The sequence below is a fragment of the Ambystoma mexicanum genome, chromosome 3p (genome assembly GCF_040938575.1).
Source record: "Ambystoma mexicanum isolate Mex_15411 chromosome 3p, UKY_AmexF1_1, whole genome shotgun sequence".
Classification (NCBI taxonomy): domain Eukaryota; kingdom Metazoa; phylum Chordata; class Amphibia; order Caudata; family Ambystomatidae; genus Ambystoma; species Ambystoma mexicanum.
Window position 1 is genome coordinate 802,022,162 of NC_090925.1, and position 16,337 is coordinate 802,038,498.

The 16,337-nt window shown below is 47.2% G+C and overlaps 1 protein-coding gene across 2 annotated transcripts in view; it reads right to left on the bottom strand.

Moving 5' to 3' along the window:
- LOC138580902 (zinc finger protein 25-like) overlaps positions 1–16,337 on the bottom strand; it is a 174,572-nt gene that overhangs the window by 38,585 nt on the left and 119,650 nt on the right. Inside the window, exon 1 of one of the 2 annotated variants that reach the window (XM_069651819.1) lies at positions 13,420–13,758. The exons of the other annotated variant lie outside the window; for it this stretch is intronic. The gene's annotated coding sequence lies outside the window, so the exon portion shown is untranslated. Of the gene's footprint in view, positions 1–13,419; positions 13,759–16,337 lie in introns of those variants that run through there. 2 annotated transcript variants of the gene reach the window in all.

The window sequence follows — 16,337 nt, forward strand, 5'->3', positions numbered from 1 at the left end:
TGCGAAGATTTCTGTTGCAGGAGGTGAACCTCCTTTTTCTGCACATTTAGAGCCTCTATGACCTGCTCCAACTCGAGTTATATTTGTCTCCTATGTCCCATTCATTTTTCACGTTCTTCTTTTATGCCAGTCAGTCCCTGAAGGTCTGACTCCCTTCTCTCCAGATTGGTTTTTAAATTGCACATTTCCTGGTATAGGGCCTCTTTCTCCTGATCCAGAGCGCCCCTTTGTTCAGCCAGGTCATCCCTTTGTTGCATTATGGCACCTTATTTCTGGTGTTCTTCATCAAATTCTGATTGAAAGTGGAGTTGTTTCATAATTAAATTATTACTTTCCTCTTCCAATTTTTTTATCTGATTCTGTAAAGTGGCCATTTGCTCTACGCTTGCGTTATTGTATCTCACTTGTTTTAATTTCAGTTGACTCTCTTCCAAAGAGTCAATCTTTTCTTGACCTTCCACTCTTAATGCATTTAATTGGTCCTCTTGGTATGAATTATTTTGTTGTTGCAGAGCCAAGTCCTCTTTTAGCTGTTTGATGTAGTTCTCAACTTGGACCTCAGAATCTTGGCTCTTTTTCAATTTTTCTTCCACTAATTTTAATTCAGTCTGGATTTGGTTTAAGAGCCCGGACTGGTTTCGCGCAAGGGTTCTGTTTTCGTCATGTTTTGCCTGCATCACTTCCATATGGAGATACATGTAGGCTGTGATTCTGACAATTTTAATCTGCTCCTCTTAATTTTCGGAGTCATGTCAACGCACTCACAGCTTGATGTAATAGGCCACCGCCCGGCCACGTATCCATGTCCATGGCGGTGACCTGTTACATCATTTCTTCTAGCCAGACCTCCTCATCTTGCGGTGCCCATTCCCCTCTGACAAATAACTTGTGCAGAAGGTGCTGCCTAGCCATGTTGATCTCTACTGTGATCATTATGGAGAGTGTTGTTTCTTTTTTTAATGTATTTATATAAGGGTAACCTGTATTCTGTTTCTTTTTGCCTAGTTTGGGGTTGATTTTGCTTTACTTTTACACACAGGCCTGGTACTTAGGGTCTATATTTTAGGGAGGCACTTTCTACAGTGTAACACAGTTTTCCACCCCACAAAGTAGCACTACCTTGAAGGTTAGCCCGCTGTGTTAAGCTATCACGGCTGGCCACTTTCTCAATCCCCGACTCGAGCCCCCAACCTGTTAAGGATTCTAATGGGGCGACACACACCAGAACAGGACTCTTGATACTGGCCTTGGGCTGCAGCGCACAATTAAAACACTTTTACTTTATTTAATAAGGAATTCGATTTGAGATGGCAATCAACGCGTCTCACACCCCCTGTTACAAATACCCCAGGCCACAATGGACCATGAACAAGGCCGGTGGATGGTAATATAATATTTATTTATTTTGAAATTCAAATGAAATTACACAAAATTAATATTGGGCAGCAATCACCAGTGGGGTGATAGTTACAAGGTAGATTGATGGAATGCACTTAGTAAGACTTTTTCATGTAAGAAAAACACTACAAACTTGAAAGAAAGCTAAATTCACTTTTTAATGGGTTTTAAATGGTAACACAGTTAATGATTTCTCCTGCAACACTCCCTCAAACCCCTATTAATCAAACTTTGCATGGATGGGGAGGTGTAGCAAGGAGTCAGGTACCCTATGCAGCAATCGGAATTAAAATCTGACCTACCTCCACTGAATAGAAGGCAGAATTTAGCTCCCCGAAAACTGAGCAAAACTGCCCACGAAATTACTAAATGTTTATTTCCAGTATCAGGAATCAGGACACTAGCACACTATCAATCAATGTCCTAAGCAGTTCAGAAATCGACTTGGAAATGAAAAACACAGTGCAGCCAAATCACACGTTGAAAACTTGCATTTTCTTATTTTTACAGGTTAAAATGTCAAAACTGTTTGAAAAACAGGTTGAATAGGCAGAGTAGGAATGCGTTTTTTATGCTAAAGTATAGAAACATATCAAAGGAATGATAGGCAAGTGAAAGGGTAACTCTAGATGAATGCCAAGATGAGATTCTTAGTAGGAAAGGAAATTTGGTTTGAAAATAAAAGCAGTGGGCAAGGAAAATCAGTTTACAAGGAATGACAAGTTTTACTTAAACTAGAATTCATTCAATGTTTCAAAATATGACTAAGGATATAAGCAAAGAACGGTTAGGAAGGGAAAAATTACGCTAACACCTAGAAATCAAGGAACAGAATACACATAGGATTCAGATAAATTAACCAGTTACAAGTGTACTTTCAGGATTACTTATGGGGTGGAACAAAAGCAAGGTATCAAAATGGGGTACGCTATGTTTTGTTATGGGATGCAGTGATACTCACAATCAACACTTGAGTTTGGGATTTGGGACAGCCAACCGGGTTTCTGGACTCAAAGGATCTGGTCATGGCACATCGGCAGGCTCTCCAAGAAGGGGACAGCTGGTAACCGGGGACAGGTATCAATAGATAGCGAGGTGCATCAGCTGGATAAAACAGGTGACAGGGCAGGCAGGCAGCGCTGTATAATCCCAATGAGGGTTCCGACACCTTTCCCCTTTCTCCCTGAATTAGTGGGATTTTGTTATGGGGTTTAGTGCTGAAAGGTGGTTCTGCCTGGATAGGAGGGCCTGGATAAACTATCCCTTTTCTGGCAGTGGAGTCTGGAATCTTGCAGGGTGAATCTGGAATGTCTGGATCTTTGGATGCGCAGGAGCTGGAAAATTCATAAGAGTGTCTTTTGTCTCTCTGAGTCTCCCCCTTTTATAAGGCAGGTGACATTACAGGGTTTACCATGGGGGCAGGCCTTTGGCTTGACATGCCCCCAACAACTGGATTGGTCAGGGTTTACTGTTACCACCTTCCTGTCAACCGGTTGGACTTCAAGGACATGACATCATTTTTATGGTGTGTGCTTAAATTGCCCATGCCCTCCAACAGTCATTTTTGCCAAAAATCAGTTATGACATAAATTGCACATTTTTACAGTTGTGGCATTTTTGAAAATCACCTAGGCAAATGACACATTTCATACAGAGCATGGCATTCCGACTCCCAAATCTGTACTTTGACATTTCACCCTTCTAATAATCTTTAGCACTTTTCAGTGGGAAATATTTCACCTAAAATGCTACAATTTTATATATGTGTACCTATTATCACAGAGCATGTTTGCATTACATTTTGTAAACACATTCCCCATGATTTCCATTTTTCTGCCGTTAGCGTTCCCTATATACTAGGGACAACTACTATGTCTTGTTTTAATGATACAACAATTGCATTTACACTGTTAAACTTTTGCATTGCTGTGTTGTCCGGTTGCAGAAATAAAAGTCTTAAAATAAAATAATCTTTTGCCCCAAATGGGCCAGCTTTTGTCTTCCAAATAAGGGCATTTCCTTCCAACTCACAGCCAACTGTCAGCCCTAGTCCTGTGTTGCCATGGAGTTGCCTTTGAAGCTCCCCAGTTTGAGTTTGAGGGGAGGTGCTGCTAAAAAAAAGTCACATTGTGGGGGGCATTACAAGGTGAGCGGTAAGGGATACCGGGCACCGGTAAGGAGACCGTTGCCGGTAATCTCTTACCGCCCTATTCCAAGGTCCCTTGGCGGGGACCGTAAGGGACGTGTGGTCTGACCAGGGACCAGGGCGCTAATAATGGGCTTCAAAGTCGCCTATGGGGGCTCAAATGGGAATGGGGAATGGCATGTTCAATGGGGACTTACCGGTCCCGCCAGGGTCGGACTACACCGGTAAGTCCCGATAGAACTACACAGGTGCCGGACCCGTTATTGGTGGCAGTCATGGCGCAAATAGCGCCATGACTATCACCAATCTTGGAATGAGGCCCTATGTGTCCCAGAAATCCATTCTGCCAGGCTGGAGCACAGCCACAGAGTCTGACAAGGGTGTGAGATCCACCACCATTGTCTATTCATATTCCTCAGGGGCTGGTACACTAAAAGGGATGCAGATCCTGTTCCCAGAAAGCAAATGTCCTTTGAAGCCAGGCCAGGAAAAACCTGTTCTGTGGCTTCAGCACAGTAAATGCATTTAATTATTTATTATTTTTTTCTGAACCAGAAAGCAAATCGGTTGGAATTAAATATCCCATATATGTTTACAAACAAAACCCCTATCACATGCTATGCAAAAACAGGGCCTTAATTCAACATTTCACTTTAAAACAGTATTTTCTTGTTTGTTTGTCAAAAGCATATTTTACACGTGGGTTAATTCTGCTGGGATGTCTTAAATGCAGCTTTTCCTGGTATCGTTATTCTGAGCATTTCCATGGCCATAGTTAATTTCTACTACACAAGAATTGGTTCCACACAAGGACCCTTTGAAACTGACATGCTTAGAGAGAGAGGGCTTCTTATGAAGAATTTAGCTGTGGTATGTTGTTGCAAAGTAAAGAGTTTTTCTTCATATGGCTTGGAGTGAAGTTCTTTGTTATTTCACAGATCTTGTCGGGGACAGCCTGTCATTCAGTGAGAAATGTCCCCTTTTGCTGGAGCCCAACCTGAATATGAATGGTCCTAGCTGGGTCTCACTGGATCAGAGCTGTGTACCGTTGAACAGATGAAAAGGGGCATCAGGACGCAGTCATTTCAAAAGGCAGAATATTTCCTTTTTTTGTGAAAAGCTTTGGGCTGGCAGCCTAGCAGCACTGCCTTTGTATTCTTATCTTTTTGGTGCAAATGAACTTTTCTCTGGAGCCACTGAAGAAAATACTAGCAACAATTCTTGTGGTATTTGGTGTTTCATCTCGCCCCATGTGTGGCTGGTAAGACAGTGCAGCCATTATTTTGGTGATTTTATTATTATAATGCTGTTTTAAGGCAAGGGGATGGTGCTCAACAGCGCCAGCGGAGCCATTCTGCTGTTGACTGCTGAGATGTGGTTTGGTGGTGTAGGGGAGTTCTGCTGGGCGGTAGATGTATCCAACAGGAGTAAGACACTTTCAGAGCCCACAGTCAGTTCATCTCTTACTCTAAAGAGCCTTTGAAGGAAAACCTAGGTTGCTGCCGTCCAGTGACAATTCTCACAGAAGAAGCTGTGTTATTGCCCTTTCCCGAAATTGCTTCCTCACCATTTGCATGCCTTGGTGGTTAGATGTAGCAGTACATGGGACGGATGCCCTTGTTATCATCGGCACATGTTCTTAGGCTTCTTTGTTGACTGGGGTTACCACTAACTTTCTCGGAGGCGGGTGCTTGAAAAGGATTGTCTGCCCCAGCTCATAATTGGAGGGAGACCCATAGTCTTGAAGCTGAAGCAGCTAGTGCTTGAGTCGGATGGGGAAGGTGCAGATACCAGCATGATGGGGTAAGGGGTTTGTGATCGGCAATTACCATGATGGGGTTCCTGAAATGGAAATAGTGAGCCCCACAGCACTGCCAGAGCTGCACACTGTATTTGGAAATAGTGTTATTCTGTTGGTATCAATGCTTTTCTGCTCATAGGCCGTTGGCCTTCTGACACCTGTCTGGTCGAGTTGAACTAGGACCGCCCCCAGGCCTAATAGGCTGGTGTCCATAATGATCTCTGACTCTCGGTCACAGTCGAAGAACGGCATATTTGTTTCAGTCGTGAGGTTCTCAAACACTGCTTGTTCTGGTGGTCTCCAGATTCATGGGTTGTCCTTCTTCATTAGGGTGCAAATGGATCAGCCAGAGGGGCCAAATTGGGTAAAAAGCAGCTTCATATGTTAACCATTATGAGGAAAATTCCTACTTTGGATAGTGTTGATGTCGATGTAGCTTTTTAATGTCCTCTACCTCCTTTGTTTCCACAGACAGTCCTTGCTCTTGGAAAACAGACTCAAAGACGTCTACTTGTTTTGTATGTATTTGCAATTTCTTACATTCAGCATCAGGCCATTCTGTTGTGGTATGGGTAAATTCCATCGTAGGAGATTTCATCAAATTCGATTCCATTGAATTTTGCCACAAATGTATGTGAGGGGTGCGTAGGGGTAATAATAAATGTGGCAGGTATATGCGAGAGGCTGCAGAGGGGGTGTCTCCCCTCACATACATTTGCAGCAAAATGTCTTAAAAAAAGATTTTGATGGACTGTAATTCAATTAAATGGTTTTCGATGGAATCACATAGATCCCCTATTGCAGCCTCTGGAAGACGCCAGCCACTGGTCACAGGTGTTCTCTTTTTAAAAAAAGAAATAGAGTAGCACATTGTCACTAATGTTGAGGACCCTTGCGAGCACCACCCGCACGCACAACTTTTATGATATGTTGGAAAACTTTGGCTGCTGATAAGACTCAGCCTCTTGTACCTGAAGAGGCCGAAATGTAAGGAGAAGGTTTTAATTGATTGTGATTCTTCATAGAGTGGTACCTGGTGATAGCCGGATTTGGGGTCTATGGATGAAAAGATAGTTGCAGGTAAACTATTAAATCATCCATTGCAGTTGTGGGGTGCCTCTCTCTCTGGATAACTCGGTTGAGCAGCCTCATGGCTATGCACATCTGTACTTCGTCAGATTGTCTTCCCGTTTGCTGGCTACTATTATCAGCGAAGCCCAAGGTGTTAGGCCTTTTACCCATACATTCATATCATCCTCTTCTACCTGCTTCAGGGCTGCCTGCACATTTTACATTACATGAAACAGGATTTGGTTGTGCCTGAGCACCACAGGCAGGAGATCTGGGTCTACGTAAAGACAGACTTCCTGACCTTCTAGGCAGCTTATACCTTTGAAGAGATGTTGCTAGGTGTGTAGGAGTGCTTTACCATCTTCCTCATATACGCTAAGCATGAAATGGACAAGCCCTAGCTCCTCTGCAGTGTCACAGCTGAGCAGTGTCTTTGGTTTCACGGGTGACATAGAACATGGCGTTGTTGAGGTGTGGTCGTGTGTTACTTAAGTGTAAAATGCACCCTCAAGGGGATGTGGGTTAATATGCAGATCTTGGACTTGGCAAGACAGGGCATTAAACACAGGGGCCAGTACTGAGCCATAGGCACAAAATACACAAATGCTCCAGTATCTATTAAGAGTCAGCGCTTGTTCTGATAGGACTGTCACCATGCTGCCACTTGTCTTTTCTGCATTGGCATACCACAGAGATGAAAAACACCCTCTTCATGTCATCTTTGTGCTCTGGGCCAAACATGGACACCTGGAATTCTGTGACAATGATTGCCACCCTGGCCTGTCTTGTTTAGGGTGTAGGGGCTGTCCCGGGTTGACTGTGGGCAAGCCATGGTGCTCTGTACACTCTGGCAAGTGGTTTGGCTTGCCACACCTCCCATAGGTTTGTCTGTTGACTTGACAACCTTGTGCATGTGAAAGGAACCCTTTGCATGAGTCATATTGCCCCTTTGCCTGTTTGATGTTTTCTGGTTTCTTGGCTGCAAGTTTCATCTTCCTCCTCCGTCAGGGTGCACGACAAAGCGAACTGCCACAGCCGGCTGTGGAATGAATCAAGAGATTCGGATGCCCCTGGCTAGCCGGACCCATTCATAGGGCCTCATTACAAGTACAGCGGTAACAGAGTAGTATTTCTGTTACTGCTGCATTGCCGTACTACAAGTTCAGTGGTGAAGTGGAGGATTTACCTTCAGCAAAAAAACTCCAATAAATGGGGACTAACAATGCCTACCACCACTTGTAATGCAGGGGTAAATCCACCAGATGACGTGCCAGTAACAGTAATTCCTATTGGCATTATTACACTGGATTAACGCCAGAATAACGCCAAACTTGTAACGAGGCCCATAGTACTTGTTGGCTAAAAGGACTGAAATAGGTATGCAATGCAGTTTTGCCTCCTTCTGCATATGAGCCATCACCTGCTGGTAATGTCTTAAAGATTGTATGTGCCTCTGCGCCTGTGTGGAACAGAAGCATTGTCTTCATGGTGGCATCATGAGTCTCACAGGAGGTGGAGGAGAACATTTCCAGTCTTTCCGTCTATAGATTCAAAAGGGGTCCTATGGTGGTGGGGGCACCTTGCACATCAAACTCTTGGTCTGGGCATCCATGGAACGCTCAGAATGACCTTGGCGTGGACTGTGTCTTGTGCTTACTTGAGACATGGCTCCTATAGTTTAAGAGGAAGCCGGGCAGGTGGATACCCATCACCTTTACCCAGGGCCTCCACAAGGGGATTGTAGGGGGGACAAACTGCCCCAGGCCTAGATCTCTGCATGGGCCTAGCAGGATGACCTATTGTCAATGGAATATGGGCGCACTGAGCTGCAGCACAGTTTGAGAAACATCACTGGGACGCAGATTCAGCTTCGTGAGCATCCATGGATATGTTAGCAGGATAATGTCAGTTAATGTTTATCCGGATTCGAAATCCATCAAACACATAAAACCAACATCACACAAAAACAATTACAATCAATAAACCAAAACATAATGCACCACATCAAGAGTCACTGAGGGGAAGGAAAGGGTGGACTGAAAGGCCCCATCTCCTTCAGGATATCACCCACTGTGTGGGCCTGTCCACCTTGGAGCCTGTCCGATCTCTTCCCAGAGGAGTAAGGTTAGCGCCAGACAGGGGAGGGGGCCTCATAGTTGTCCCTGTGAAGCACTCCGTGCCTAGGTGAAAATGTGGGCTAATTAGAATCCCACTGCTGGGCGTCCATCCGGCCCCCCCCCCCACCTTTTTCTCAGGACCCCTTTTGCCACTCTCCAGTCCCAAAAAGCCAGTTCCACAATGTGATAAGACTGATTGCCCAAGCTTGGCACTCTGCGACATCCCGCCAAGGTTTCCCTGGACACAAAAGGACATCCTCTTACAGACCGTAACGAGTGTAGGCTTTTATTTAGAAGGGCATCCCTTGATTCCTGCTTATACCTTGCCAGTTTGGGTACACTGTGAAGATGCACAATAGCACGTCTAGACCGACCTTGAGCAAGGGGCTGGGATGTGCCCCCTCTGCACCGTGTACCGTAGGTTCTTTTTTCCCCTGAACTAGGGCATTTTGGGCCCGCTTGACTTGGGGCACAGTCCGCCAGAGGCGTAAGCATTGCCTTTGGTTTCAACACCACATTAGGCTCTCTGGTCTTGGCGCTCCATACATAGGTGCTTTTTGCATTGGTCGGTTGTGAGTTCCCAAGCACCAGGCTAAGACATGCAGTTTTTGGTTCTATGATCGCTGATCTCAAGGTAGCCTGTTCCAAGGGGTGTAGCAAAGGTGAATCAGTGGGCCTCTTGCACGCAGTTGGAATATAAAAGGGCTCTTCCTCCCTCTGCTCCCTCCCCTGAGTTTCTGTGAGGACTGAGAGCAGATTTCTAATTACTGGCAACTCTGCCAACACTTGGTTGCACTTGCACTTGCACCCCCTGGGTGTATGGTCAACCCCAGCTAGGGAGTGGATAGCCGTTTCTACGTCGGAGATGGTTTCATATCGTTGTGGCTTAGGGGCCCTGAGTGGGCATAGACGAAGATAGGAACTGACCGATGAGCTTGTCGATGACAAGGGCTCACTCCAGGTGCTTCAGGAGCATGAGGGAAGATTAAGCAAGAGGGCGTTGATAGGTGATCTGCCCTCATTAGCGGGAAGTCATGGGTAGAGATGAATGGGGCCACATCCATGCTGGGGCCAAGGTTGGAGCCAAATGCCGGGGTAAAATCCAAACTGGGGATTGCAGGGGTAGCGCTTGATGATGGGCAGCTACTGGCAGGTAATGCTGGCCAGGCAACTTCCCCCACAGGGGGCGTCGGCTTCTCCGGCCCAAGGCAGAGTTGGCCGGGTACAGGGAGCACATTTGGGGCACTGGGTTTCAGATTAGGGACAGGGAGCTTGGCTGCAGTGGGAGGGGGGCTGGCCAGCGGACCGCCCAAACCTTGAACTATATCTGAGAACCTTCCCGGAATTGGCCATCCTCTGTTGGTAGCCCCTTTGGTAGCTAGTACCTCTTGGTTCTTTGCTGTGCGACCCCCCCATGTGTGTGTCAAAGTGACCACCCTGATTGCTGAACTTTGCTCCGAGGGAGCCAGTGATTGATACTCCACACACCCCTCCAAAGGCCCCTTCACAAGGCCCTCTTCAGGCATCTTTGCTGTCCGCCAGGTGTTGGTGGATCTCTGCTTTTGGCAATTGGGGGGCGGAGGAGCTTGAAGGAGTCACCCTCCCAATTGCAAAGTCAGTGTTCAAGGAGTCCGGGGTGGGGGCTTTGGCTGGCGCTCCCTGTTGTCGCTTCCTATTGACAACCAGGAGCTTTTGCTCAGATTTGTGCCCGATATCTTGGAGGGCAAGCTCGGAGTAGAAGAGAAGCAGGGGGGGAAGGGCGAAATATGAGAAGGCTCAGATGATGGGCCTTGAGACTTTAGTAATGGCATGGCAAGCTGACCAAGACGTCCAACAAAACCAGCGGTAACTTCTCTCCCTTAGCAAACAGTTGTAGTTGCAGACACTAGCAGACACTTCTCCTTTGTCAGCCCGGTCCAGACATGCCTCCCACCTCAGGCGCGAACACCTGCAGCACCAAACACTGCGCCATTGCATCACCGCTGCGGGGCTGCAGTGAAGATTTTACGTCCGGGGGGCGTGGCCAGAAAGCAGGAAACTGCAGCAGTGAATCTGGGAGGCTGCCAAACACCACACCCTTGCGCCGCGCGGGCTTCGCCGCTGTGGGGCTGCAGTGAAGATTTTAGGTCGGGGGCGTGGCCAGAAAGCAGGAAACTGCAGCAGTGGATCCGGGGAGGCCGCCAAACACTGTGCCCTTGCCCCGCCGCGGGCTTTGCGGTGAAGATTGTACGTCCTGGGGTCGGGGGGTGGCATGGCCAGAAAGCAGGAAACTGCAGCAGTGCATCCAGGGAGGCCACCAAACACTGCACCCTTGCCCCACCGCGGGCTTAACCGCTTTAGCGCTGCAGTGAAGATTTTAAGTCTGGGGGGCGTGGCCAGAAAGCAGGAAACTGCAGCAGTGGATCTGGCGAGGCCACCAAACCCCGCCCCCTGCCCCACCACGGGCTTCACTGCTGCAAGGCTGCAGTGAAGATTTTACGTCCAGGGGGGGCATGGCCAAAAAACAGGAAACTGTAGCAGTGGATCTGGGGAGACTGCCAAACACTGCGCCCTTGCCCCGCTGCGGGCTTCACCGCTGCAGGGCTGCAGTGAAGACTTCACGTCCCGGGGAGGGGGGCGTGGCCAGAAAGCAGGAAACTAGAGAAGTGGATCCGGCAAGGCCACCAAACACTGCGTCCTTGCCCCGCAAAAGCAGCTCCTGTGGCCAGAAAGTCAGCTCCTGCCACTTCAAAGCTATTATGAAGTATTGCCTATAAGCATCGCATTTCTCACAGCGTAGCTGTGTTTATTTTTCTTCTGCCCCATTGGTGACTGCCCAGCCTTTCCTCTCCCTGTCATCCCTACACTTTTTTCTTTTCTCGTGAACGTGCAAAAAAAACGAATCAAGGGGATGTCCGCAGAAAGAGGAAAACTACATATTAAGAACTATTTGAATAAAGGTTTGTGCCCCCTCCACATCCCCAACTCGTGGTCATGAAAATGTAATTTCAATGAGTAATACAGCTAGAACGGGAGTGGCCATAAAACAAGCAATCCTCTTTTTAAGTATACCTATGCCTAATACTGGCAATCATAGCAATGAAATGTGAAGAGTATGTGATGTCGTTACTTAGTCTAGGATCTGCAAGAGGCTGCTTAGCTAATTAAAGTGAAGAAGCAGGAAATTAGGTTCTGCAAAGATACCTAGATCTAGATGTGGCCAGATGTTGAATAACAGTCACAGAGATCACACTTAAAACGACACTAGTTTAAGACTATGGCAATATTCTGAGCATATGTTTGGACTGATTGATGTTAAAATATATCAAATAATCCATTGCTTACATAGTGCTTTCGCCAAAGTGCTTTGAATAAAACACTAATATAAAATCATTAGCAGGCAACCAAAAATAATACTCATTTGTTGACCTCAGAAGGATAAAAGGTTGAGTAGACTTTGCTAGGATTCAAACCTGTTACTTGCAGATCTGTCACCATGTTCCTCCCCCCATAATTGTAAAGCTCTGTGCTGCATCCTGAAGCAAGGTCTGCACCCAATAAATACCCTAATAATAATAATAAATAGATTCCAGCAGTGAGCACTTAACCTGCAGAGCTATCTTACCAGCTAATTTTCTATCAAGGAGCATACAAAAGAAAGGGTTTGCTAATGCATTGAATCTGGGGTTACATTTCATATTAATATAACACTTATTGCAGTGCTTAGAAGCAGGAGGAATATGTCGTGGCCACTACTAAACATGATAGTAGTAGTGTTATATATTTCGTATATATATATAAAAGGACTGGAAGGGACAGATAGTGGGTAGGTATCCTAATACATGTTACTGAGTCTGTGGCAGCCAGTCTGAAGGACTATGTAGACAAACACTACTCTCCAGTTGTAGCATTGTGATGGGGGATAGCTTAGGGGCAACACGTTTGTCTTGGAAGCAAGACAACACTGGGCAACACAGGTTTGAATCCTGATCCTGCGCTTGGAATCCAATCTCTGGTGTTAAGCGTGTTATAAAAGAACAATTATAATTGCTTCTGGCAGGGGTTATTGTGATGGAAATGTCATACTGCAACTTACATTAGCAGCAATGTGCACAGTTAATGTGGCTAGAGTTAACAAGGTAGGGTTATGTTTCAGGATCCTGGATACTGGTGGAAGGGGACAAATGTTGGGCAACCATGACAATATGTTTGCAAGCTTTTCAATGATTTCGGACTCCAGATTTACCCTACAAATCGTTTAGATGGTAAGTGGAATTGACCAACATCAAGATTTGTGCTTAGTCCAGCTGCATCCAGAAACCTCATCAACATATCTATGCCCTCCACACATAAACTCAAAGGGAGAGTTTTTGCATCTCCTATTAGTGGTGCCGCTGGTGTAATGCAAAATATAACAAGGTGCCTCACCACCTTTTTTTGCACAGGCCTCCCCAAAACATGTGACAGCCCTGCCTTTGCCATCATTATCCATTGTGGTCGATGAGGACATATATATGGTGCCTGCTCGGGCACTTATGCGCTGTCACCTGCAGGGGACAGCATAGCTGAAGGCAGGATCTGTCGTGCTCCACCGGTCGTTGTGTTCCTTGGCTAGCATATCACTTTGTTTATCTGTCTTCTATTTTTTTATGGGAACCCTTTGCTGAATGTCCATGACTGGGACAAACTAACTGCACGCTCCCCAGACTATGAGCAGGCCAGTAAGCTCACATGTAAATGGGACAGGCCGTGAAGCCACGCCACAACCACACCTATCTCCCACACGTGTCACCAGTTGCTGCCCGGTGCCGGGAGCTCAGGCCTGGCGGTAAAGGAGTACGCAACATTGGACTGCGTTATTGAAACACCTATGCTCAGAAGGGGTCAGTCTATTAAGTGCAGCGTACCTCACCATGATGGGGATGTCCTGCTTGAAGAGGGATGTCCTGCTTGAAGACTGCATCCTTCGTCACAACAATCACCAGAAAAGCAGTGCAGCAGAAGGGCAGTACTGTTAATCGGAAGAGGTTAGGTAATACGCCATTGCTTGTGTGGTTACAATACAATCTAAATTGTATGGCGCACCCCGGAGGTGCCTGGAAGTGCTGTTTGGACTGCGACCTCCATATTTCACTGGCTGAGTCGCTGACGGGCGTCCTCAAGAGGAAGCATCCTCTCCGCCACGGCGTAACACAGGAGGACTCTTGCTTTCATTCATTCAATGTCCCAGTGACGCGCTGCCCCGCCCACCCTCTGCTTCTCCCGACAGCCTACATAATGGCACGGGTACGCGCACCGGCGCGCGCTCCCCGGAAGTGCTGTTTGGGCTGGTTGGACTGCAACCTCCTTGTTTCACTTGCTGAGTCTCCGACGGGCGTCCTCAAGAGGAAGCATCCTCTCCGCCACGCCGTAACACAGGAGGACTCTTGCTTTCATTCATTCATTCATTCAAGAAATATTTACTTAAGACTCTGCCCACTCTTTTAATGTTTGGAATCGCGCTGGGTCTCTAATGGACTTGCGCTGACTCGCGCAGACGCAACGTGACCTTTCTCCTTTCTTTTTTATTTTCTTGCAGTGTCCCAGTGAAGCACTGCCCCGCCCACCCTCTGCTTCTCCCGACAGCCTACATAACGGCACGGGTACGCGCACCTGGAAGTGCCTGGAAGTGCTGTTTGGGCTGTTCGGGCAGTGGGGTGGCGTTCCGCTAATTAATATTATTTGCAAAGTGTATATTTCAGCTGCTCTTGAGCCTTGAAGCAACGGTGAGGCTCTTGCATGGTGCTTCTTGCTGTATATTTCATGCTTTAACTGTGCTTCCATTCGGTCGAGAATTTAGATTGATTATTGTTTATCTGAACTTGGTACTTAAAGGCACTGCTATTGGTGATTGGAGTAAGGGTGACAATCTACTGACTTTACTCACCTACTCATTTGTGATCGTGGTGAATTATGGGCAGTAGTTTAAGAAGTGGTAAGGTATGCAAAATAATACCTCTGGTGTCCTCTGGCGTTGCTAACTGCATGGTGGAAACTTCTCCTTCACTCACCCGACATTGCGAGCAGGAACGAAGCTCCTGTCGGCTTTCCTGCGCTTCCTGGAGGAGGCGGGGCTACAGCGGTGCACGTGACCTATCACGTGACAGAGGCCGCCTTCATTAGATCGAGGCTGCCGGACGAGCGCTGTGTCCTCTGGCGTTGCTAACTGCATGGTGGAAACTTCTCCTTCACTCACCCGACATTGCGAGCAGGAACGAAGCTCCTGTCGGCTTTCCTGCGCTTCCTGGAGGAGGCGGGGCTACAGCGGTGCACGTGACCTATCACGTGACACAGGCCGCCTTCATTAGATCGAGGCTGCCGGACGAGCGCTGTGTCCTCTGGCGTTGCTAACTGCATGGTGGAAACTTCTCCTTCACTCACCCGACATTGCGAGCAGGAACGAAGCTCCTGTCGGCTTTCCTGCGCTTCCTGGAGGAGGCGGGGCTACAGCGGTGCACGTGACCTATCACGTGACACAGGCCGCCTTCATTAGATCGAGGCTACCGCCCTCGCGGCGTTAAGCCCGAGGGAGTAAAGCACATCGGCTGTTGTGCGGCTGTTAGGCGCTGGTGGTGCTGGAGGGAGACTGTGGAGACTAAACTCTCTTTGATCCCCCAGCAAAGACACACATATCCTGCAAAACCAACACACCCTAATACACGAGCAGAACATACAAGGTAATCGTGTTGGGTTGTAGCCAGTGGCAGGCAGCCAGCTACCAGGAAGACTCTTGCCCATGGATACCCGTTCATTGACTCGTCTCAAAACAAAACAGCCCTTGAGTGAATCTGGCCGTGACTCCCCTTTGATTCAAATGTCTGGTGACTCAGACTCCATTCCCCCGACAGCTGTGCTCGGGGGTAAAAACAAGCTCAACAACCCAGTAGTGCCTCCCCCAACATCAGCACTTCCTCCCTCAACACCGTCCATAGACATCACACAAAATGGATTGTGCCCTGTGGAGAGCCACACTTCACTTGCTGCATCCATAGCCAAGGATATCTCAGCTTCTGTCTCCCAGGAAATTGTGCGAGACGTATTGGATCACCCTCACCCCAGAGAGACGGCAACCTGTGAACGAACTGGTTGCTCAGTTGTCCAACGAGACCTGCCAAATGCGGGTCTCCGTGAGAAAATTGCAAACTCTCCTGAACACATGCAATCGAACACAGAACTTGCTCCTGTTTTAAACATTGATTGCATGGAACACACATGCAAAACACATTCCAACGCTGCATGCAAGATACAACATCCACGCTGTCCACCAGAAGAGAGTAATGAAGATGGAGACGAGCGATTTTACTCTCCTTTTGAGGTGTCGGATGCCGAGCTTCTAAACTCGGATACCTCACGCACCAACCAAATCCCTAAAATGCTACGCTTTCATTTTCGTAATAAGGATGTGGCTCATTCTGCTGTCACTTCAACTTCCCGCAGATTGTCTCAGAATAGTCATCCCCTGAGCAATCAATTGACAAACAACACACCGTTCAACTTAAGTACAGGACACAGTTACAACCCAGCTCACAGCAATAAAAATAATACGCCAGTGAACGCTACACACTCTACTCCCTCCATAAGACCATTAAACACTGTAACCGATTCGTCTGGTCGGGAGGCTCGACTTACACAAAGGCTACAAGCCGATTTTGACTTAATGAAAGCAAAACTCTCAGAAAGTTTCCCCGAAGGAAAAGACGAAAATGGGCCTAACAATCACACAAGGTTAATTTTGGGGTCACCTACCAATGTTGAATCAGGAACAATAAACCACCAACAGAAATCT